The sequence below is a fragment of the Nanorana parkeri genome, unplaced genomic scaffold (assembly GCF_000935625.1).
Source record: "Nanorana parkeri isolate BGI_ZX_2015 unplaced genomic scaffold, ASM93562v1 scaffold174, whole genome shotgun sequence".
Lineage (NCBI taxonomy): Eukaryota > Metazoa > Chordata > Amphibia > Anura > Dicroglossidae > Nanorana > Nanorana parkeri.
The window spans coordinates 1,917,382-1,942,241 of record NW_017306442.1 but is presented as its reverse complement, the minus strand read 5'-3'; positions in this window follow the sequence as shown (position 1 = coordinate 1,942,241).

The window sequence follows — 24,860 nt, the reverse complement described above, 5'->3', positions numbered from 1 at the left end:
ACACGAGAATCGTCCGACACGTACAGATCTGTGCTATGTGCACGACCGTATTGGGCAGCTCCTGGGAAGGACAGGTGCTGCGTGTGATTAGTACTACGCCCTACGCTCACCCTCCTGCACGTCTGTACGGGTTCGGGTGTCCCGGCTCGGACACAGACAGGATCCACCCTGTCAGCGTACAAGTATGGACACACGCACAGACGTGCAGGGCGGGTGAGTGTAGGGTGGCGTACGGCTGTGTACTCCTATAGAGAAGGACAGGGGCTGCGTACTAATCACACGCAGCACCTGTCCTTCCCGGGAGCTGCCCGATATGGCCGTGCATGCAGCACGGAGCTGTACGTGCCGGCCGTTTCTTGTGTGAATGAGGCCTAAGTGTCCTAAATATTTATTTTGCAAATTACCATCTATTATATAAGGTACATCCTTGGCACTTGTGTATGTGAATAATGCTAAGGAAGCCCAACATTATCTGCATGCCTGTTGGTAGCCTATGTATAACTGACTAAGTCAGAAGGTCCTTTCTGTAGGGTGGGGGCTGTTTTCTTCTTTTGAGTCATTTAGCAGTCTGTGCAAACTGATTTCTCCTGCACTTCAGGTCCAAGTCTAGCACCGCAGAAATTAAAACAGACAACAGAAATCTAATGCTTTACCTGAGAAATCTAATGCTTTACCTAAGCTTTAATAGAGGTTGGGAGGGGGGAGACATTTATTGTCTGCCACATACAATGCTGTTTTAACACCTCTCTCAGGGCAGGTTATTAACACCTCCTAGCTCCAATTATGCAAATGCAATCACGACCCTGGTTGCGGCTAACAGGTTATGTGGATTGGAGCAACATTCACCATATTTGTTCCCAGAAAATAGTTGTACAAGTCATTGTGAATTGAGAAAGCTGGTCGGATGGCCAGTGAAACGTCTTTAAGAAAAATACAGCAAGTCCAGTTGCCTTGACTTATTTTTAAAAGATATCTAATGCTTTACAATTTTCTATCTGCTGGCGACGAATGGTAAATATAAAAATGATCATATTCAATATTTAATATTTTCATATTTCATTATTTAATAGAAATAAATATTTTTTTTTCATTTGCTTTTTTTTTTTTAGCACTGAAAATAAATATGAGAAATAAAATACTATATATTAAAATATACACACAATATACATACTATTCCTAAGGACATTGTTGTGGAAGCAAAGCACCTATGCCAGCTCTTTTTCAAAGGACCTAGAAGTATACTTCTTATGGTATATTTAGTAAATAGACTTATAAAATACTTTAACTAGCTTTAAACACCAATCTGTAAAATATTAAAATAGATGTGAATGCATTCAGTAACATTTGATAAATATTTTAATGTTTCATGTCATTTCAAAATTAATTTTTCTATATAATTAAATCAGAAGCTTTCGCTAAAATAATGCCTGGTGATCCTGCCATGGAGGTCCTTGTTCAGATTTATTTTTAATGTTTTACCATAGATACCCTTTAAGCTGATGTTTACAAACCAGGTCCACAATCATACACTATATTACCAATAGTATTGGGACACCCCTCCAAATCATTGGATTCTGTTTTTTCATGAAATTTCCTTGCTACTAAATATTCCACGGTCACCTGTTAGCAGTATTATAAGAAAGTGGAAGCAACTGGGAACAACAGCAACTCAGCCACAAAGTGATAGGCCACGTAAAATGACAGAGCGGGGTCGGCGCATGCTGAAGCGCACAGTGCGCAGAAGTCGCCAACTGTCTGCAGAGTCAATAGCTACAGACCTCCAAACTTCGTGGGGCCTTCAGATTGGCACAACAACAGTGCGTAGAGAGCTTCATGGAATGGGTTTCCATGGCCCAGCAGCTGCATCCAAGCCTTACATCACCAAGTGCAATGCAAAGCTTTGGATGCCGTGGTGTAAAGCACGCTGCCAGTGGACTCTAGAGAAGTGGAGACGTGTTCTCTGGAGTGACCAATCACACTTCTCTGTTTGGCAATCCGATGGACGTGTCTGGGTTTGGCGTTTGCCAGGAGACCGTTACTTGCCTGACTGCATTGTGCCAAGTGTAAAGTTTGGTGGAGGGGGGATTATGGGGGTGGGGTTGTTTTTCAGGGGTTGGGCTTGGCCCCTTAGTTCCAGTGAAGGGAACTCTTAAGGCATCAGCATACCAAGACAAATGTCTTGGTATGCTGATGCCTTAAGAGTTCCCTTTCATGTTCCCAACTTTGTGAGAACAGTTTGTGTGGACAATTTCATGCTCCCAACTTTGTGAGAACAGTTTGGGGATGGCCCCTTCCTGTTCCAACATGACTGCGCACCAGTGCACAAAGCAAGGTCCATAAAGTCATGGATGAGCGAGTTTGGGGTGGAGGAACTTGACTGGCCTGCACAGAGTCCTGACCTCAACCCAATAGAACACCCTTGGGATGAATTAGGGCAGAGACTGCAAGCCCGGCCTTCTCGTCCAACATCAGTACCTGACCTCACAAATGCGCTTCTGGAAGAATGGTCAAATATTCCCTTAGACACACTCCTAAACCTTCTGGACGCCTTTCCAGAAGAGTTGAAGCCGTTATAGTGGCAAAGGGTGGGCCAACTCAATATTGAACCCTACGGACTAAGACTGGGATGCCATTAAAGTTCATGTGCGTGTAAAGGCAGGTGTCCCAATACTTTTGGTAATATAGAGTATCTTCCAAATGGCCCGTTCCTGGGGTATTGTAATTTGCCCATGGTGGGGTTGAATGTGCCCCGGGGTTTTGGTTCTAGTTTAGTTTATTCTCTGTTGGGCGTTTGTAGATTATTGTGATCTCTCTTGAGATAATAAAAGCCTAAAAGTGTTACGCCTTCCCCATAAAAAAGCTTGAATTTCGACCATGGGTGACCCTGCAGGCATCACCCGGTTCAGCAAAAGTTGATCTAACAATTGACTGAGCCAACTGGAAAAGGATCAACTGAACAGTGACTGTGTCCTATCAGATGCAGTCATTCTTTGGCAGTGCCATTGCGTTCATGCAGCTATGGGTGGAATATAATAACCGGCAGTGGAGATTCTACTGTTATTGTGGATGGGGGAACCCATTGATTTCCCCCCATTCAGCCCAAGTGATATAAAATCGAGCCGTGTATGGCGGCCTGTATGCATACACATTAATAAGCATGCATGCGCCTAACATAAAAAAATATATCTGATGCCAGGTCCAATTGAAAAAAATAAAAGATACTACAGAATAATTTAGCTGCTGCTGCAACCTTTATTAGCTCTAAGGGAATGCATCCTAACCAGAAGCCTTTCACTGCATCAGCATCTGCAGTATGGCTTTGACCTGCGCTTTCTCAGTGATGAAATATTATCAGAGCCTAAGTAGTGTCATAATGATTTGCATTATGCAGCCCGGACTATGTGCTTAAAGTAAAGCCAGGCCCTTCTCCCTTGCCTGCTTGTTATATGATTACAGACAGATAGACAGCCGCACTGGGGATAATTCACGCTCAGCATGGCTGTACCAGCAAACAGCTTGCCTCGGGCGGTCCAGCAGCCTCCAATTCCCATCCATAGAAACCACCCCGGTAATCACACAGCCGTTCTGCATTAGGCAGTCTTTACATTAAGATCCAGCCAGCGAAGGGTCTCTTTCTGGCTAAAAATAAATCATTTTTAAAGAAAGAAAGAAAAAAATAAGAAGTTCTGCCTTGTTTCTGAAGGCCGACTAACAAAAACAGAATGACAATTGTCTAAAACATAGGAGTTCTTTGGGCTTATTCAGTTAACCAGCATGAAGAACAGTGACACTGTTCAAAGGGCACTGACCCATGGCAGCTAACCCAAAGTGTTTTCTCTTATAGGGAAATAGTTGTGGTTTTTGGTCACTATGAAAAAAATTAGTTATGGTTTAGAGTCCAGAGTCGCTAAACCTTTCTTCAGACACGGCGCCCTTTAAAAGTGGTGACAATCTGGAGGCACCCTTGTCTAAAATGTAAAATGTTAAAAATGACGTGTAGCCCCTCCAAAATCCATACCAGACTCTTAAGGGGGGAACCCACGCAAAAACACAAAAGAATGGGGTTTCACGTCAAAGCCCCCTTCAAATAAGAGCCCCCCTTCACATCTGTATTTCCCCCGTTCACACCAGAATCCCCCTTTTACATTAGGAGCCTCCTTCACTTCAAGAGCCCCCTCCATTCAGATCAGAGTGCCCCTCTCTTACTCTAGGAGCCCCCATTCACATTAGAGTCTCTTCACATCAGGGGCCCCCCTTTCAAATCAGAAGCCCACCTTCACACCAGAGTCCTCAGTTCCCCTTCACATCAGAGTCTTCAGTTCCCCCTTCACATCAGAGTCCTCTAACCCCCTTTACATTAGAGTCTGCAGTCCTCCCTTCACATTAGCATCCTCAGTCCCCCCTTCACATCAGAGACTTCAGTTCCCTCTTCACATCAGAGTCCTCAGTTCCCCTTCACATCAGAGTCTTCAGTTCCCCCTTCACATCAGAGTCCTCTAACCCCCTTTACATTAGAGTCTGCAGTCCTCCCTTCACATTAGCATCCTCAGTCCCCCTATAACGTTAGAGTCCTCAGCTCCCCCTTACATTAGTGTCCTCAGTCCCCCTTTCACATCAGAGTCCTCAGTCCCCCCTTCGCATCAGAGACTTCAGTTCCCTCTTCACATCAGAGTCCTCAGTTCCCCTTCACATCAGAGTCTTCAGTTCCTCCCCATACATTAGAGTCTTCAGTCCCCCCTTCACAGAGTCCTTAGTCCTCTGTTCAAATTAGAGTCTTCAGTACCCTTTCCCATCAGAGTCCTCAGTCCCCCCTTCACATCAGAGTCCTCAATCCCCCCTTCATATCAGAGTCCTCAGTCCCCCCTTCACATCAGAGTCTTAAGTCCTCCTTTCATATTAGAGTCCTCAGTTCCCCCTTCACATCAGAGTCCTCAGTCCCCTTTTAACATAAGAGTCTCTAGTGAACTACAGTATGGGGAAAAACACTTACTCCATAGTTCTCTTTTAAGTTTTGACTGCATGAAGGATGTAAAACAATTTTTAAGTCATTTTCAGGCAAAATATTATTTTAATGACATCACTGCTCACGCTTTGCTACAACAGGGCCAGCACTCTAGTTAAAGTGTATTTATAGCCAAACATTTTTCTTTTTTGTATTCTTGGATACAGCGTCCTAGAGTTGTCTGGAGTCACATTTAAAGGAGAACTATGGGGTCAGTGTTTTTCCCCATAGTTCTCCTTAGGGTAACGGGAGGACACAAACTAGCGTCCTCCCGTTACCCTAAGCTCAGTATACCGCAAGCTACAGCTCGCGGTATACTGAGACGCCGCACCTGGAGCGGATCCCGACGTAGATGACGGGATCCGCCCAGCTGCGTGAGTGACAGCTGGCTCTGCCTACCTAGAGGCAGAGCCAGCTGTACCCGCCCCCTCCCCCGTCCGTTCCGCCAGTCAGCGCTGGCAGATCGGAGCGGGGAGAGGGGAATCCAGCCCCTCCCCCTGTCACGGTAGAGAGCCGTGACAGGATCGAGAGGTGAGGGAACCCGGTATGTGTTCGCTCACCTCCCGATCTACTGAGCCGACCTGTGACAGTCTCATTGTCACAGGTCGGCTTAGAACTACGAGGTGAGTGAAAAGCACTCACCTCATAGTTCTCCTTTAAAGATGTTGCTGCCTCTACTACGAGAGGCATTGGGGCCGAGCCTTTTCAAGTCTACTTGTAGGACAGATTTGTATCACAGGGTATAAAGCTCTTGCAGAGAACTCCATCTGCCACCTGCAATGGGTAAATATAAAGTATTCATATGATATATTTTATATGAGGAAAAACATTTAAAATGTTTTATTACTTTATAATACAGTGGTACATCAGTTCACGAACGCTCCTGTTCGTGAACAATTTGGTTTGCGAACAGGAAGTTCAGCAAAATGTTGCTTCCGTTCGCGAACTCCGCATCGGGTGACGAACACAACCGCAGCCATCTTCCCCGCTCTGACACTGGTCGAGGCTTCCTCTAGTAGAGATCGCGGTCTGATCACAGTTTGATTCGGTTCGCGACCAATTCGGCTCGCGAACCAGAATCGCGGAACGAATTAAGTTTGTGAGTGGCCAGATTATTATGACCACCCCATCAGTACTTCGTTGGGCCACGAGATGACTCCACAAGATGACTTCGTTGGGTCGCCTCGTGACTCCACGAGATGTTGAAAGGTGATGCGAGGAATCTGACACGGCACTGTTGCCCTTCTGTTGTCTTGTACCAGTCTTGCCACTCTCCGTTCTGCCCTAACATTGACTAGTCGCTGACGGCCACAATTCGCACGTTCAGACCCAGATTTTCATCTGACAGTCCAGTCTTTAAACACTTTAACAACAGCTGCTCTTGAACATTTAACGAATTCTGCTGTTTTGCTGATACTCGCTCCATGGCTCGGGCCGCCAACAATCATCCCACATTCAAAGGCTGTTAAATCGCGTTGTTTACCCATATCTTCAGAAAAAAATCACTTCTACTGTCGTGGTAAACAACCTGCTTCCCTATTTATAATGGTCTGGCCCTCTAGCAACTTCAGCGCAAAATTATAGCTGATTATAGCTAATTTCCCTACAAACGTCAGGTGGTCATAATAATCTGGCCACTCAGTGTATATACATATTAATAATTATGCATTTCTTTAATTTTTGCAAAAGGTGAACTTATCCTTTCAAGTGTCAGTGGTCCAGGGTCAAAATCAGATTCCTTGTCTACCATATAGAAACAGCTAAAAAGGGCTGTCACATATTTGTGTTTGGGTAATTGTTGCTCCCCTGAAAAGCCAATAGATGTCACTGTTACACCAGTTCTATACCCAGCAATTCTTTCCATCATAAATAATGTTTTCATTTATAATTACACATGACTTTGTGAGACAGAGCCTACTTCCAACATTGCTTATATAATGTTGCAATATCTATAGACTATAAGCTTCTTCTGGTCATTTTCAAACAATCCCATCTAGAACTACATGAACCATTCATAAGACGATCATTCCACAAGTTTAGGATTTCTGTAATTTTTGGAACAACAGTGAATTTAATTAGGCTAAGCTCATGTAGTATACTTTCAGTTAGCACATGTTTATTTATTATTACAGTGTTTTTTTTATGTGACTTTGATATTTTTACACTCTTGCTCTTCCATGTTTTTGTTATTGGATCAAATATAGAGATTTGTAGATTAGCCACTAGAGGGAGCTCTATATTCCTTCACAAATTATGAAGTCTCAACAGCATTTGATATATCAGTCGCACAGGGAGTGCATTGTTTTTCCTGAGTCGGATGAATTATAGACTTGTTTTGTGAGAAGGAGCAGTAAAGCACAACACTGTAGCACTAGAAAGCAGGAGCCTATGTAAATGACAAGCAAATATTTAATTGACACTCATTGGTAAGGTAATTTATATCAAGCTGGCCTCTTTTATAAGTATGTATGAATAATAATAATAATATGAATAATAATAATCATAATAATAATTATGATTATTATTATTATTATTCATAATAATAATAAGAATACATTTTAAAAAACACTGTAAAGGCTACCAGTTGCTTTAAAATTGTAGAAAAAATAACGTGCTAAATATCTGACTCATGTATGACGTGGACACTTCCGAATGGATGGAAAGGGACATGAAGAGAAAAGAATGAAGACTTTTCTTTATTATTTTATTTCTAGAACCATGGGTATGAGATCCTGAGTTTAAACCCATTGCAATATTTTGAGTCAGGAAGCAATTTGTTTCCCCTTTGAGACATAATTAGCCCAAAATGTCTCCAAGGGATTTTCTTCGCCCTCTTCTGGAGGAGCCGTGATTCCTAAAGTAGACCTCAGGGCATTTCATATGTTGATGAATTGTTCCAAATGACTGTACCATATTTAGGATTCTCCAAGGGCTAAACCCAGGAGTCAAGGCAATTTATTACAAGAGTTTTGAAAACAATTTGTACATAAGGTAAACAACTGGTAAATAAACCAATTCAAACATGCAATTGCCTATACATTATTATTACATTAAATACATTATTTCTTCAAACCATACACAAAACAAACATTTCTTAAGTGACACCGGTCCAGCACAGCTGCTTTGTGTCTACATAGGGTTGCCACCTCTCCTAGGAAACAAAATACGAGTCTTGTTGACATGGTTTGTAGTAGGTGTGGTCTAAAGGTGGTGTGGTCAGAACAAAGCATATATCCTTCCAAAATGTTGTTTTCTTAGTTTTAAATAGGGGTGGTAACGGTAGGAAAGCCTGATCTGGTTTTTACTGCTATCCAGCAACTTCCTATCTCGCCAGTGGAGTATCCAGGGCATGGCACAGGGCACATGCCCTGGATGCCACTTGAAGGGTGGGGCGCCACTCCGAGGGTCAGCAAAAGTTTGCCGGCCCACGGCACCAGCAGACTGCCCAGCAGTTTCAGTGACCGGCAGCAGAAAGGGTTAAATAATTCAACTTGAATTGAATAATTTAATTATTCAAACTCAGCTGGTTCCAGTTAGTGGCTAGGACCGACTGGTGCCCTAGCAACCAACCACCAGCGGCCAGGGACTGGAATGATTACAGCAGGTCAAATGACCCCACTCGTGGTTGGTTGCTAGTACCACCCAGTGTCCTAGCAACCAACCAATGATGTGCAGCCTCCCCAGTCCCCACACTTCCCAGCAATCAACTCTGCCTATATGCCTGCTACCTCTAGATACTGAGTTCCCTCTTACATTAGGGTCCTCAGTGTCCCCTCTTACATCAGTGTCTGCTGTAAGGAGGGACTCTGATGCAAAGAGTGACACTGATGCAAGGGGGGACTCTGATGTAAGGGGGGACTCTGGGCACTGAGTCTTCCCTTACATCAGAGTCCCCCTCCAAATAGAGGGCATGGAGGGGCGAGTGAGTGGCGCAGTTCTTCACATTAGCAGCGCCAGAAGATAGCCGCTCAGTACAATATTTGGTGGCTATGAAGGGAGGATGAAGGAAGCCTGCAGGAGATGGGATACACATCCTTACATAAAACTAACGTGTTTAGTACTCTATTCCCCACCTCCCCCCCCAAAAAAAAATGTTTGCTAAACCTTAGCTTTAAATGGATTAAAAACTAATTAGAATTCGAGAAAACAAGAACTTTCCATATCCACATGATTTTTAAACAAACATTACATGCACTTGATTAGTTTGACTTCCAAATATGCGTATTTTGGCCCCCCGTGCGGATCATTTGCATTTTGCCCATGTTCACAGATACAGCCCAGCCGGCCGGCCTCACAGGCAATCCATCTCATAACTAACAAAATAATTTTTTCGGCCAAGTTCGCATTGTTTAATTTGGGTGTCACAATGAACAAGTAACGTTCCAGAGATTATTTACATCGGCTGTCAGGCTGGAGAAATAAGCCACACTAGGGCTTTTGGAAAAGAATTCAGGAAGATGGAATGAGCAAGAGTGATTTAAAGCAGAACACCACGCAGACAGAGCTTCATTAGCATGGGAGACACTGGGCCGTTGTGTGCCGGTGTAGGGAACTGCGGCTGTGAAGTGCAACACGTGGTGAGGCGATTCGCCATCCGCCATAGAATACGGCTTTCCGGAGCTGATATGACCTCATAAGAACATGACAGGCCTTATTAATCATGTGTAACGTTTCAGTTTCTTAAATGTTTTGGTTGTATATTTTTTAGTCTGCCTGTACTGAGTAGGGATGAAGAAAGTAAATCAGATGGATGTGGGCTTGATATGTAATCTTGCTCACCGCTAGGGATGAGTGAATCAGCTTGCACAAGTTTGGGTTTGCGATCAATCTATCCACCAGCTCTGCCAGTGAACTGATTCACCCAGAAAATTAGCAAAGGGGTCCAAATGACTTCTAATATGTCCTGATCTCATAAACCCTTTTGCAGGTTCACTATATGCCAGGCAAATGGCAATTATTCTCCCAGTGAAGTGAACCTTTGTGTCTTCTGAATCTTTGGCAGAAAGACGTTCAGATATTTACTCCTCTTTATGCTCCTGGATTATTGCAAATGAAATGGAGATTCCTTACCCATTGTATCCATTGTATCCCTACTTCTGAGACTGTAAGCTTGCATGGACAGGGTCCTTTACTTCTCTTGATCTATGTCCCTGAATTTGTCTTTGTCTGGAGTATGCAATTTGCACCTCTTTCATTCATTAAATAGTGATGAGCGAACTTGCTCGGGTTCATATTCAAAATTGTAAAAATAAAGTTAAATCCCTCAAATTTGTAACAATTGCTAAACAGAGTGAAAACATCTCTCTTAGCATAGCATGTAAACTTCTTTTATTGCAGTACCACAATGTATTGTCTACAAACTTTAATAAATTGTCAACATAAAGTGCACAAAAACATTTTAAATCCACAACTTCACATTCCAGAAATGAGGAGTTGTTATGAAGAAATTAAACTTACAGAGCCATATTTCAGAGACTATAGTCAGACATACAGTACAATGGTATGTAAACAACTTGATTGGGCAGCAGTGAAGAAGGGAGATATAAAACAGTTTTTTTTTAAATAATTCAAATAAAAAATTACATCAGATTATGACAGAGACAAGAGGCAGATATTTTGTAGAGAGACACTGAACATCACGTCGGCCTTTTTGTAAGCCACATTTGAAGAGGGAGAGATAAGACATTTTTGATCCAGAAAAAAAACTTACATTGGATTATGCAAAAGACACAATGCAGAAATGTTAGAGAAACATGCTACGCATTACACAAACCTTTTTCAGACGAGGGAGAGACCGGTCATTTTTTATCCAGAAATGAAAATGATAGTAGATTATGTCAGAGACACAAAGAAGAAATATTACAGAGACATGCTACACATCATGTAAGCCTTTTTAGTAGGCCGCATTTGCAGAGGGAGAGACAAGGCACTTTTTTATCCAGAAATGAAAATCACATGGGATTGTGTCACAGGCATAAAGCTAAAATATAATAACAGTAACATTACATAGTTACATAGTATTTGAGGTTGAATAAAGACATAAGTCCATCAAGTCCAACCTATTGTGTGTGTGTGTATAGGTCCCTAAGTCATCTCATTCTTAAGAGTACCTGTACCCCTGTACTTTACGGTCTCTCAGGAAATCGTCCAAAAGCTTCTTGAATGATTCCACACTCTCAGCTGAAATCACTGCTTGAGTTTCAGACTCTAACCGCTCGAACTGAGAAGAACCCCTTTCGCCCCTTGTATTGGAATTTTTTTTCTACCGATTTTAGGTGGTGGCGTCTAGTCTTTGTTACGGAATTAATCTTAAAGAGTTTGTTGCTAATGTTGCTATTAACATTGAACATCTTGTACATGAAAATCATATCCCCCCTTAATCTCCTTACTTCCAGCGTGAACATATTTTAATTTAGTAGCCTTGTCTCATAGTTCTGGTCCTCCACCCCCTTTATGAGTTTGGCTGCCCTCCGCTGGACTCTCTCCAGCTCAAGGACATCCTTTCTGTGTACTGGTGCCCAAAACTGGACCGCATACTCCAGGTGAGGCCGAACCAGTGATGTCTAAAGTGGCAAAATTATAGACTTGTCCCTGCAAAACATTCCCTTCTTGATGCAGGACAGGACTTTACTAGCTTTGCTTACAGCAACCTGGCACTGTAATCTATTATTCAGTTTATGGTCTACAATGACCCCCAAATCTTTCTCCATTTCCGACTTCCCTAGCGGCATACCCTTATGGTATAACCCATTTGCTTACTTTTAATCCCAGAGTGCATAACTTTGCATTTATCGACATTGAACCTCATCTGCCACATAGTTGCCCACTCCCCTATTTTATACAGGTCCTCCTGCAATGTTATACTATCTTGGTCCATTTCTATTACCCTCCCAATTTTGGTATAGTCAGCAAACACTGAGACATCGCTGTTTACACCCTCCCCGATGTTGTTAATAAACAGGTTGAAAAGCATGGGTCCCAGCACAGAACCCTGAGGCACACGGCTCATTACACTAGCCCACTCTGAAAGGGCGCCATTTATTGATACTCTCTGTACCCGTTCCTTTAGCCAGTTCTCTATCCATGTACACACCCTTCCATCTATCCTCATAGACCTCAGCTTGTATAGTAAGCGTTTATGAGGTACCGTATCAAAAGCCTTTAAGAGATCCAGATATACCACATCCACAGACCTCCCTCCATCCAGATCCCTACTTACCCCCTCGTAAAAAGTCAGTAGGTTAGTCTGACAGGAACATTATTATATGAATGAGAAATACATTGGAAGGTCAAACTTCTGAATCTATTTCAAAAATGTTTTCAGCTTTTTGGCTTTATTTCCACTCCAATATTACAGCTCTTACTTTTGGAAATGAGTTTTAGTTGGAGTGTACCTTTAATGCCCGCCAGACTTGAGAAGGTCTATCACTGAGAACAGCAAAGCTCATTTTGGATAGCAGAATGTTTAGTACTTAAAGTTGAACTTGAAGAAAACAGCTAAATACACAAATGAAATACATATAAGGGAACTGTTTGACTCTCTCCATCCAGTCCTGAAATTTAGACAGTTCTACCACACAGCACAATCAGGTGGATGTAACCACTTTCTTTGTTACAGTTATGGAACACAATGTTGTTCCTCCCTTCCATCCTGCTGACTGAACAGTAAAAGAGCAGCAGCGGACTGATGAGCTTATCTCTCTGCTCACCCTGCTCTCCCCTTCTTTGCCAGTGTCTCTTGTGAGGGATGAGGTTTGAATTTGCAGTGACAGGGTTCACCCTTAACTATACCTGTTGGCAGTTGTCTCTGTCAACATGGGGACAGGGTGCCTTGCCAGGCTTTGCCTTGTTAAGGACACGTGGTCTGGTATGGTTCACTGAGCCCCCACGCTGTTTTTGCATGGGGTTCCCCTTTAAAATCCATGCCAGAACTAATCAATGATAAGGGTTTGGTATGAATTTTATGGGGGGGCACACTTTTTTTGCATAGTTCCCCCTTAAAAATCATAGTAGATTCTTATTAAAAGAGAACTATGAGGCGAGTGAAAATCACTCAGCCTCATAGTTCTAGCTGACCTGTGACAATGAAACTGTCACAGATCAGCTCAATAGATCGGGAAGTGAGCGAACACATAGCGTCGCTCGCTCACTTCTCGATCTATCCCTGCAGAGAGTCGTGGCTGTCACTCACGGCCCTCTGCAGGGATTCCCCCCTCCCCTGTCCGATCCTCCAGCGCTGACTGGCGGAACGGACGGGGGAAGGGGCGGGTACAGCTGGCTCTGCCTCTAGATAGGCAGAGCCAGCTGTCAATCCCGCAGCTGGGTGAATCTCGACAGTAATGTCTGCGACAGTAAAATACTACGGCATCTCAGTATACCGCGAGCTGCAGCTCGCGGTATACTGAGCTTTGGGTGACGGGAGGACGCTAGTTTGTGTCCTCCCGTTACCCTTAGGAGAACTATGGGGAATAGCCCTGACCCTATAATTCTCCTTTAAGGAATCTGATATACATTTTTGGGGAGGAGGGGGCATGTGCTGTTGTTTTTGTTACCTTTGTTGTAGGATGTTTTACAGCAAAAAGTTACATTTTAGAAAGAAAAAACAACCCTTTAACCCTTAAGCTGTCAAGCCATTTTTTGCACACATGTTATAATCCATATTTTAGGGCTGAAAATTACTTAAAACTCCCAAAACATTATATTAGGGATGCACTGATACTATTATCATTATTGGTGTTGATACCGAGTTTTGCTCCAATACTTTCACTTTTCGCCCGGGGCCCGCGCCCCTGCTGCCCCCCCGGTTGTTACGCCACTGTACCTCTGATACCAGAACTTCCCGTCAGAGGGAGATTTCCTCTGACCGGCAGTGCTGAGAGGGAACATGGAGCCGGATTCCAGGTCAATTAGACCTCTAGTATCACCTTTCCAATTCAGAGAAGCTATTGGAGTGCAGATTGTACTCCAATAGCTTATTACCTGGTTTCTGCCACCAGGGAATGATAGCTGGGGGACTGGAAGTGCAATCAGAGTAGTTTCTAGTGCCAATAGCCAGGAGGAGATCGGCAAGCAGATTGCACACTATACCGCCCCCTGGAAGTGGCAGCTCAGCCGCCACAATCGCTTCCAGTGTACAGCTGACAGTATATTTTTATACATTTATTTTTTGCATTGGTGCCCCCCTTGTCCCCCCTGGCAGTGCCCAGCTTCCCGTGCCCTTTGTTGAACAATCCCTTGCCTGTTGAAATGGGCAGAGTTGATTTACAACATAACTAACAGTTGGTGGTTGCAATTTGCTATTCCTTGTCAGCAAATCGAATTGGCTCCCAGATCTGCCCTCCCTCTCCCAGTGTGAGTGCTGCTGCAGTCCTTACACTAGTACATTAAAAAGAAGCATTTCATGATTTATTAATACATTTACAGCTTCATTAATTTGGCGCCTTTTTTTTATATATTTATACAAGGGCTTGGAGTTCAGCTTTAAAAATGCAAAGCACTACAAGCAGGTATGCTGGCCATTAAATAAACACGATCTCTGACTAAAATTGCGATTACGGGGGTGAAAAAATATACATCATAAAATTTGCAGAATGGAAAGTCAAATATAAAAATGTGAAAGGGGCTGTAGATGGCGGGCACTTCACACGCGTGTTATTCTTTGCATTTTTCACACTTTAGCTTCAATTTGATGTATGTTTTAGAGCTGCTGTTTTCCTTCCTGTGAAATGTGCCTTTAAGTTGCGGTGATTTAGGGCCCCCCGGATAAAGGCCGGTCTTGTTGGCCCTCTTACGCAGGCTGCAGTTGTGTGAAGTAATGCGCTGTGTTAATTCTTTCATGGCGTGCAGCACTTTATTTTGCGTTATGCCTCGTTAAAGACTAGCTACATGGGTAAGTGCTCACAATTTACCCTCATTATTTATTACATGAAAGGGCTGCTGTGTATTAGGGAGCCGACAGAAGGAAAATACAATAAAACCTGCAAACCCGGCCAAGTCAGCGTCTCTGTGTGTGTATTATGTGCTCAGCAGAACAAACTATCTATCTATCTATCTATCTATCTATCTATCTATCTATCTATCTATCTATCTATCTATCTATCCATTTGTAGATACCTTTTTCCCTCTCCTTTCTTTTTCTTTCTTTCTTTCTTTCTTTCTTTCTTTCTTTCTTTCTTTCTTTCTTTCTCCATCTAGAAACATGCTGGGGGCACAGGGGTACCCCTGGAGATACAGAGGTACATAGGTGCATGCTGGTGGCACAGGGGTACACTTGGAGATACAGAGGTACATAGGTTCATGATGGTGGCACAGGGGTACTCTTGTAGGCACAGGGGTACATAGGTGCATGCTGGTGGCGCAGGGGTACGCTTGGAGATACAAAGGTACATAGGTGCATGCTGGTGGCATAGGGGTACACTTGGAGATACATAGGTGCATGCTGGTAGCACAGGGGTACACTTGGAGATATAGGTACATAGGTGCATTATGGTGGCACAGGGGTACACTTGGAGATACAGAGGTATGTAGGTGCATGTGGGTGGCACAGGGGTACACATGGTTCTTCAGTGGCTGTCTCTCCTCCTTTATTGATCATTAAACTTAGTTTGATGCTATATACTGTGTTGTGTGGTTATTTTATACTGTGTATAATACTCTTTAACATTCATAACATTCATTTTAAAGCTTTAAATATAATATAATATGTCACTTATGTCATTTTTGAGGCTTGGAACCTATCTCACACCCTTCCCATTGACTTACATTATATACTGGTCTCCAATTTACATCGGTTTCTATTTGCAGCCATTCCTTCAGGAACCTAACCCTGGCGTAAATCGAGGGCTACCTGTATTGCATCAAAAGCTGATTTTTATTTGATCTTTTATGGGATATTTATTGATGTGTTTTTTTTTTCACATTTTGTTTTTGTTTTTTATTGAGCATAGTAAAACATAAAAAATATATCAGGTAGCTCCAGAATAGGTTACAAAGTACATACGTGCGTAACATGCTTGATATCGAAGCTCACTTGAACATATTATAAGATATGTGCTCGGACAACTGTGCGACATGTGTGAAAGCGTAGTATAAAACTGACAACGTCGACAATCCAGCATACAAAGGTAGGCTAGTGGCGAAGCTTGTGCTTCTGGGGAAGGCGTAGTAACTGAAGTTGAATTGATGTGTTTTTTAATTAAAGGAGAACTATGGGGTTAAGTCTTTTCCCCATAGTTCTCCTTAGGGTAACGGGAGGACATAAACTAGCGTCCTCCCGTCACCCTAGGCTCAGTATACCGCGAGCTACTGCTCGCGGTATACTGAGATGCCGCAGCTGAAGCGGATCCGCCCAGCTGCGTGAGTGACAGCTGGCTCTGCCTATCTAGAGGCAGAGCCAGCTGTACCCGCCCCCGTCCGATCCGCCAGTCAGTGCTGACAGGATCGAGAGGTGAGTGAACGCCGGTATGTGTTCGCTCACCTCCCGATCTACTGAGCCGACCTGTGACAGTCTCATTGTCACAGGTCGGCTAGAACTATGAGGTGAGTGAAAAGCACTCACCTCATAGTTCTCCTTTAAAGTTCAGCTTTAAACCCTCTTCAGCGTCTAAAGTATAAAAGCAGCTGACTTTGTTTTTGACATTTGCAGTATAAGTTCACTTTAGAAATGTTTTCCTCACATATAAAAAGACAAAACAACTTCTGTTTTTGACTCATTGAAATAGATTTTTCTTTCCTTCTCCCAATATGAGCTCAGCTGGGACAGATCCTCCTAAACGGTCCCAGTTCACGGATCGCACACATTAGGAGCTGCATTTAGTAATGCTGGAGGGCAGAATTTACAGCTTGCGTGGGTGTCATGCAACCTCCTGACATGTCACAAGGATGGAGCATGTGCTGCCTTTTGTACTGTTGTTGTGATCTCTATCTCTCATCTCATGGTAATGCTAAATCGTGTGGCCGTGGAGTAGCTTTAAAATATAAAGCACGCGTCTGTCTGTAGTTATTGAAGCCCAATTGGAATTTCGCTTTAAATCTTTATAATTTCCGGGTGCATCAAATAAAAGTGTTCAAAGCATAATTTTTTTTTTCTTTAGAAAACAGCCAAGAAGTTGTAAAGCCAGAAAAATACATGCACACATACATAGGTTGGACTGGGTGGACCTTGGTCTTTATTCAACCTTACAAACTACCGTGTTTCCCTGAAAAAAAGACCTACCCCGAAAGTAAGACCTAGCACTATTTTTCAAGATTCCAGTAATATAAGACCTACCCCGAAAATAAGACCTAGTTTGGTGGTAGCATGTGAGGGGGAACTTGCAGGAGAAATGTTATCAGCCTGCAGGGACATACTGTATTAAGGGAATGACAGAGGACTCCCTCCAGACAGCGCAGTGACAGGGAGCACTCCAGTACCATACTTCACCAACTGCTGTCCCCCTGAAGGCACTGCTTAATGTAATGGGACCGTACTGTAATGTGTACCGGTAAATGGTACCGTACTTTACCGTGCTGTCTGATGTCCCCACTGCTGATGGCAAAGGAAGCCGGCGCTGTAGAAAGCAAGGCTGCGGCGGGAGCAGAGCCGCATTAGCCGATATGCCTCTATAGCGCCAGTTACTGTGACAGGCGGAGTGATACCAGATAACTTTAGATTGTTGTACATTTTGTTGCACATTAAAAAAAAAGACATCCCCTGAAAATAAGACCTAGTGTGGTTTTTGGGGCAAAAAAAATATAAGACTGTCTTATTTACGGGGAAACACGGTATGTAACTCTATGTAACAGCCACAGTCTAAATAGAAAAGCCTGTCCACTGCCAGCATGCTGTACTGCTTTCTCTGTGTTGGCAGTGGTCTCTCTGCAGAGGTCAGACATGTCCCCCCCCCCGTGAGTCAGAACTGGAGATATGCAATTAGTAGAGAGCATGAGCTTTGCTGATTGTAAAGCTGTAGATCTGATTCACCTAGGGAGCTCTGCCGAGAGACCACTGCTTCCAGACACAAAGTAAGGGTTTTTCTTTGCAGCATGCTGACCTTTCTAAAGAAAACATACTGTAAGACTCTGCAAACCTTTTGTTTTAATGCACCTGGAATGTATTTATGCCCATTCAAAGTGGAACAGCTGGGTCACAGTTCTGGGGGCGCGCAATTAAGATTCCAGCACGAAACAGGGAAGCCAGTCATATGCATAAAGCCCACTGCCGTCCCGTGACATACTGTATATGTGTATGGCCAGAGGCAACAGGTTAATGTGTGTTGAAATGGCCACTTGTAATCTCCATCAGTAGAGCATGTGACAGGGTGACAACACAGAAGCACAACTGGAAGACAGAACCATGTGATCTCAAATGCTGAATGGAACAATCAAAATATAATTAACAATAATAATAATAATAATAATAATAATAATAAAAAAATAATAATAATAATAATCATAAAAAATAATCAATACATATTATTTATTAGTTAAAGTGATATTAAAGTCAAAGGTTTTTAAGCTATTTTAAATGTTGATGCTGCCCCTTGATGTTTAAAAGTTTTAGTTTCCTGCAGAATCAGCTGGTCTGATATCAGGTTGGTGATGGTAGGAGCCCAGACGCGGGGGACTTGCCGGTACTTTTTGTACCTCTACTCAAATAGACTAGGATAACGCACAACCTCCTGCATAGTGGTAGCCAGTACAGGGGCAGTCCAAGAGCACGGTAGCAACATCACAATCCGGAATCATAGTCGTTGAACGTAGCAGAGGTCGGGGCAGGCAGTAAAGTATCAGGGTCACAGAACAGGCTAGTGGTCGGCAATAGGAAACAGAAACAGGTATAACGTCAGGCACTCTAAGAACAAGCTTAACAATAACCAAGCACAGAATGACTCACCCTTCCTGCTTGTATACCTGTTGGCAATGAGATGATGTCATTTCCAGGGGCGGACCACTTCCATGGAGAGCACTGTGCCTTTAAAAGGTGTTCCAGTGCTTGTGCATGCCTCTTCCTGTCCAGCTCTGGATGATGGAACAAGCGGACACCACACACAGAAGCCGCTGGGCTCGACGCTGCACTAGGAGACCATCCGATGGCGTGAGACCCCGCGGGAGGTAACCGGTAAGTCCTCACACCTGAGCACCAGTCCTGATATCCTGTTTTAGGATGGCTAGTTTCCCTTGCAGGGTCCTATGGAGCCACCCTTGAGTGTGCTAGTAAGCTATGTGTGTCATACACAGGCACAGAAAGGCAAAACACTTCCCTACTCCATGCTCCCCACTCTTCCTTCTCCAGGCTAATAGATGGACAGCTGGAGGAGACTTGTGATCTTAACTGGAGAGGAAGTTCGGGGAAGCCGAGCTGAGAGAGCTGGAGCTGTTCAGAAACCAGATGACTAAGTGCTTAGGCAAAAATATAAAGAAATACTTTGCTGGGTGATGTCTATTTGTTTGATGTGAATTCATTATTGAAAAAAAAAAAAGAGAGTTTAATAGTACTTTGACCCCTTAATGACCAGTGACATCCATAGTACGTCCCTGGCACCGGGTCCATTTAAATTCTATAATAATTCTAGGGACAATATTTACGCGTATCTCTAAACTGATGAACTTTGGGGGCTTTTAAAGCGTCGTCTATGGACTTTTTGGAGCTATTTTGTCGCCGTTTCACAGACGCACACAATTTTTTTAACTGGGCATGTTACCTGCGCTAGTATCGTGCAACATAAAAAATTTTGCAACTGCCACCATTTTATTCTACACGGTCTTGGCTTTCAGAAAATATATAGGGGGTTATTCACAAAGCTAGCCGAAGGATCAGTCACAGCTTTGGACGATCCTTCGGTTAGCTTCGGGCCGTCTGAGCCATTCGGTTCAGTAGAACCGAAGGGCTGCTGTACGGGCTATTCACTATAGCCCGTACAGTTCCTGAAGCGGCTCAGCCGAGCTGAAGACATATGCCTCGGCTCGACTGAGCCGAAGTGAAACACGAAGCGGGCCAAAGTGGAAGTCTCGCAAACTGACAGCTGGGCGCAGCCAGCTGTGATCTCACGGCTGGCTCCGCCCAGTTGCAAGGACAGATCAGCATCCCCAGGTTACCTGGGGGCGCTGAACTGTCATTAGACAATGACAACTTGGCGGAGCCGGCCTTGACGTCACGGCCGGCTCCGCCCAGTTGTTATTTATTGGACGGGACCTGCTAGAAGATTCCTGCAGGTCCCGGCCAATAGGAAACAGTTGGGCGGAGCTAGCTGTCACTGCTAGCTCCGCCTAATTGTTTCCTTCTTTTGTTTAATTTCTTGTTTTCTTTTTGCAATGATCTGACAGGTAAGTCGCCAGGATCGCTTCTGTTGTAAAGCCGACAGTCGGCTCTACAAGTTTAAACAGACTCCCGGTGGCAAAAGTCGCCGGGAGTCTGTTTAAACAGCCCCGATGCTGGCGACGTACACTGTACGTCGTCAGTCACGAAGGGGTTAATATTTTTACTTTTTTTTTTTTACCTTCTTGCACATTTTTTCCTACTTTTTTTCTCTTCTACTTTTTGCACTGTTTTGCTAATCTGCTTGGTACCACGGAGGTACCGAGCAGAATAGCTTGGCGGCATTCAGCTTTTCAATCACTGCCGTTCGGCCCTTATGAAAATAGGCCGAATGGCAGCGAGTAGCCTGCCGGAGGTTCGGCTCAGCCAGTCCAGATGTTGGATCGGCTGAGTCGAACTCCTTATGCACTTCGGGTCAGCCGAACATGCTCAGCATGTTCGGCCGAACCGAAGCCAGCCGAAGCAAGCCGATGTATGGCTGATTTCAAGCCCGTACAAGCCTGAAGGGAATAGCCGAACAGGGTTCGGCTCACTTCACTTCGGGTCGATTGTTCACTCACTTTGTGAATAGCCCTTTGAATGTTTGGGGGTTTGAAGTAATTTTCAGGCCTAAAATGTAGATTATAACATGAGTGCAAAAAAATGAAAACGAGGCCTCGGTCATGAAGGGGTTAAAGCTTAAAGTGATTGGGTTTACCTCCGCGTCAAGCCAGCTAAATACTCCCGAAAGTTGATATTTAAAGCGGAGTTCCTGTTTAAATACGGCAACGCTCGCCCAATATCATCAACATTTCTCAATCCTGCTACTTCCTAATCTTCAAATTCTTTATGCATTTCCAGGCCTGTCCTCACAGTAGCGATTCTTTGTATCTTTAATAACCTGCCTCTATAAAATCCCCTCTACATCCCTCACACTAAGAAGGAACATCTGCACAAACCATCTGAGCAAAAAAAAAACTGATATCACTGGAGAGAAATAATGGAACGGGAACACAAGAGAATGGAACTCTGACATTCTAAGAGGGTTCCGTGAGGACAATGGGGCAATCAAACTCTGAAAATGAAATAATACACTTAATACAGAAAGCCACCATCCCATTATATTAATATTAAATGTGCTTCACTGAGCACCGCGGGCTCTGACGGAGATTTAATTCCATCTGTATTGAATCATCACAGAGGAAAAGCAATCTGCAAATGCTTCCTTGATATGTGGCCTTTAACGGAATGAGATCGATAGGCAATCGCTGATTTTCTGGTATGACAGCTGGGGAGATTTTTTTTTTCCACTGGTGCCTCATTCAAAGAAAGGGCACATGTATTGCCTATCACCACTCCTTAATCATCTTACACAGTGCACAAAGAAATTTCTCAAATCTGCTTCCGGCTCTATAAAAACGTGCGCTTTGAATTGGCAGTTCAAAGCCGTGAATAAGAAATGGAATATAGGAGGATAAGCTCAAGAGGATCGGACCGGTGACTCTCAGACGCTTGATAATGGCGGTGTGTGAAAAGGCCAGGGCCGCATTGTACGCAGAACATGGAGTGGTCTCAATTCCTGCCCTCTTAAATCTTCATTGTGGGGGGATTTAGGTCTGCTGCTCTGACTCGCTGCTCTTTTGGAACCATTCTCTCTAAAGGGACATTATTATAGCCGTACACTTTGCGAACTGTCAGGTGCTATGATGATCAATATCACAAAACAGATTAAAGATAATCATTTCTTTGTTACAAATTGTTTAAAATTGTATCCACAAACCGTTGCTTGATTCTTGAAATTACGTTATGTTGTCATATACATTTAAGTGTGTGTAGACCAGCTTCTCTCAACCAGGGTGCCGTGGCACTCTGGGGTGCCTCCTGGCCTCCTCAGGGGTGCCTCAAAATTTTGTGGTCCTGGGACTGTGATGTGAAGGCAGCAATGAAGACTCATGTGATAGGGGCTTCTGATGTGAAAGTGGGGCTTCTAATGTGAAAGGGGGGACTACTGATGTGAAAGAGGGGACTCTGATATGAAAGTGGGGCTTCTAATGTGAAAAGGGGACTACTGATGCAAAGGGTAACTCTGCTGTAAAGGGGGGACATCTTGATTTGAAGGGGGCACTTGGATATGAAGGTGGAAACCCACTTTTATGTGGGTTTTTGATTAAGGTCTCTTGAGGGATGCCTCAAGATTTTGCCTACTTTTAAGGCCTGGTTCACGTTCCTACGCCCTGTAAAACCCTCAACATGTGAAAACCAATAACTGCCTATAGGCATGGTTCCCACCTGGGCGTTTTAAAATGGCAGTACTAATTGCATTTAGACACTACATCGAATAGACTCCACATGGAGTAGACACCAAATGGAGTAGACACCGCAAGTGGTAGGCTCTACATGAAGTAGACACTGCATGGAGTAGACACCAGATGGAGAGACACTACATGGAGTATACAATGCAAGGAGAAGACACTACATGGAGCAGACACCACATAGAGTAGACACCACGTGAAGTAGACACCACGTGGAGTAGACACCACGTGGAGAAGGCATCATCACCTGGAGTAGATACCACATGGATTAGATACCACATGGAGAAGACACCACATGGAGTAGAGAGCACATGGAGTAGACACTACATGGAGTAGACACCACGTGGAGTAGACACCACATGGAGAAGGCATCACCTGGAGTAGACACCACGTGGAGAAGGCATCACCTGGAGTAGATACCACATGGATTAGATACCACATGGAGAAGACACCACATGGAGTAGAGAGCACATGGAGTAGACACTACATGGAGTAGACACTACATGGAGTAGATGCTACATCTGTAGTAATATTACCTGGCTATCCTAGCAGTGTACACAGGGCCAGTGAATGAGAATGTATATCTTTGAGAAGATCTGCATTATATTATATATTGTATTGATCTATATTATATCTAGATCAAATAGACTGGATCAGAAGTGTCTGGTAGTCTGGCGTTGAACTATACCTGATTAAACTAGACTTAAAGGAGAACTATGAGGTGATATAAAATCATCAATAAAACTGTCATACATTATCTCAATAGATCAGGAAGTGAGCGAACACGAAAAAAATGTTAAAACAGGCAGCGATGCCTGTTTACATACAAGCGATCCGCCAGCTATAGAGCAACCCCCCCTCCGCGGCCCCCCCTTCTGCTGGTCCCGGGCTCCGCTGTGCCCGGTGAGAGCCCGGGACCTGCATGGTGGCTCTCTGACAGAGGATCAGAGGGAGATCGGTACACAATCTCCCTCTGGTCCCCTCTCCGCAGTCAGAATGGGGAAGTGATGTATATTTTCCTTAAGCCATGTATTAAAGCTGGTTATTATACTGCCATCTTGTGGGCATTTTGGTTATTGCACCATGTTTTTCTGTGTTCCCTCCCATCTATGATGCATTTCCCCCTTCTTCAAGAACTAGTAGTTAGTGTCATGGCTGTCTATAGCAGGACCACATGTACAACATTGGTAACATTAACATCTCTGATCTTCAAATACAATCTGTTCATTCATCTGATGTATCCTGTTGTTTGCTAACCTACTGCATGCAATAAAGCACTTCATGGATGAAAATATTTGGTGAGTTCAGCTATCTGATAAGGATTGTCCGCAGTGATTATATCTGCTTAGAGGTCTTAGGCATAGAGGTCTCAGCAAGGGATACATCGCTAATACAACAATTGGAGTCAGAATACAGCCCCTTGTATAGCAGAGCTCAGACTGGTAAAGGGATACGCAGTACAAGGCACCAATTTATTGTGCTGCACTGCTCATCTGCTCACAGAGAGCATGCTGATAGGAGAAGAAAGTGGCAGAGAGATGAGCTCATCAGTCTGATGCTTCTCCTTTCACTGTCCAATCACAGGCTGGGGGAGGGACAGGACCTGTTAGTGTAACTGAACTGCAGCAGGGAAAGTTCAGGTCTCCTGCCCTGGCAAATAAGGCTGTTCTGTGTGGCAGAGCTGTGTGAATATTAGAACTGAATGGACAGAAATGTAAATCCTTCCTTAGGCCTGGTTCACACCTGGGCGTTTTACAGCGCTGATCGACGCGCTGTAAAACGCCCAGCAAGTGAAATCCCATACTTTCCTATGGGCATGGTTCCCACCTGGGCGTATTTCAGCGCGTAGGAACGCGCTGAAAAACGCCCTACGCCCAAAGAAGTACAGGAGCTTCTTTGGGGCGTTTTTCCGCGTGTTTCTATTGGTATTCCCGAGTGTTGATCGGGGTTAACAAAGCGGTAACCCCGAGCCACACTCGGGAATACAGCGTACAGGTCTTACCTTGACCACGATTCTGCTGTGTCCTCAGGCGGCTGCCGACTTCCGGGTTCCTTCCCTTGCGAGCGGCCACGTCGTAGGGGGGCGGAGCCGGCAGGAAGTTTAAAAGTGAAAAATTTAAAAATAGAGAAAATAAGGAAAAAAACTTATGAACCCAGCCTTATATGTATGTAAGCTGTGTATTTTTCCTGTTTTCCTGGAGTTTAGAGTCAGTATTATAACTTTCAGCAGTCGAATTATCTGCAGACGTCCAACTGTCATCGAATATCTATG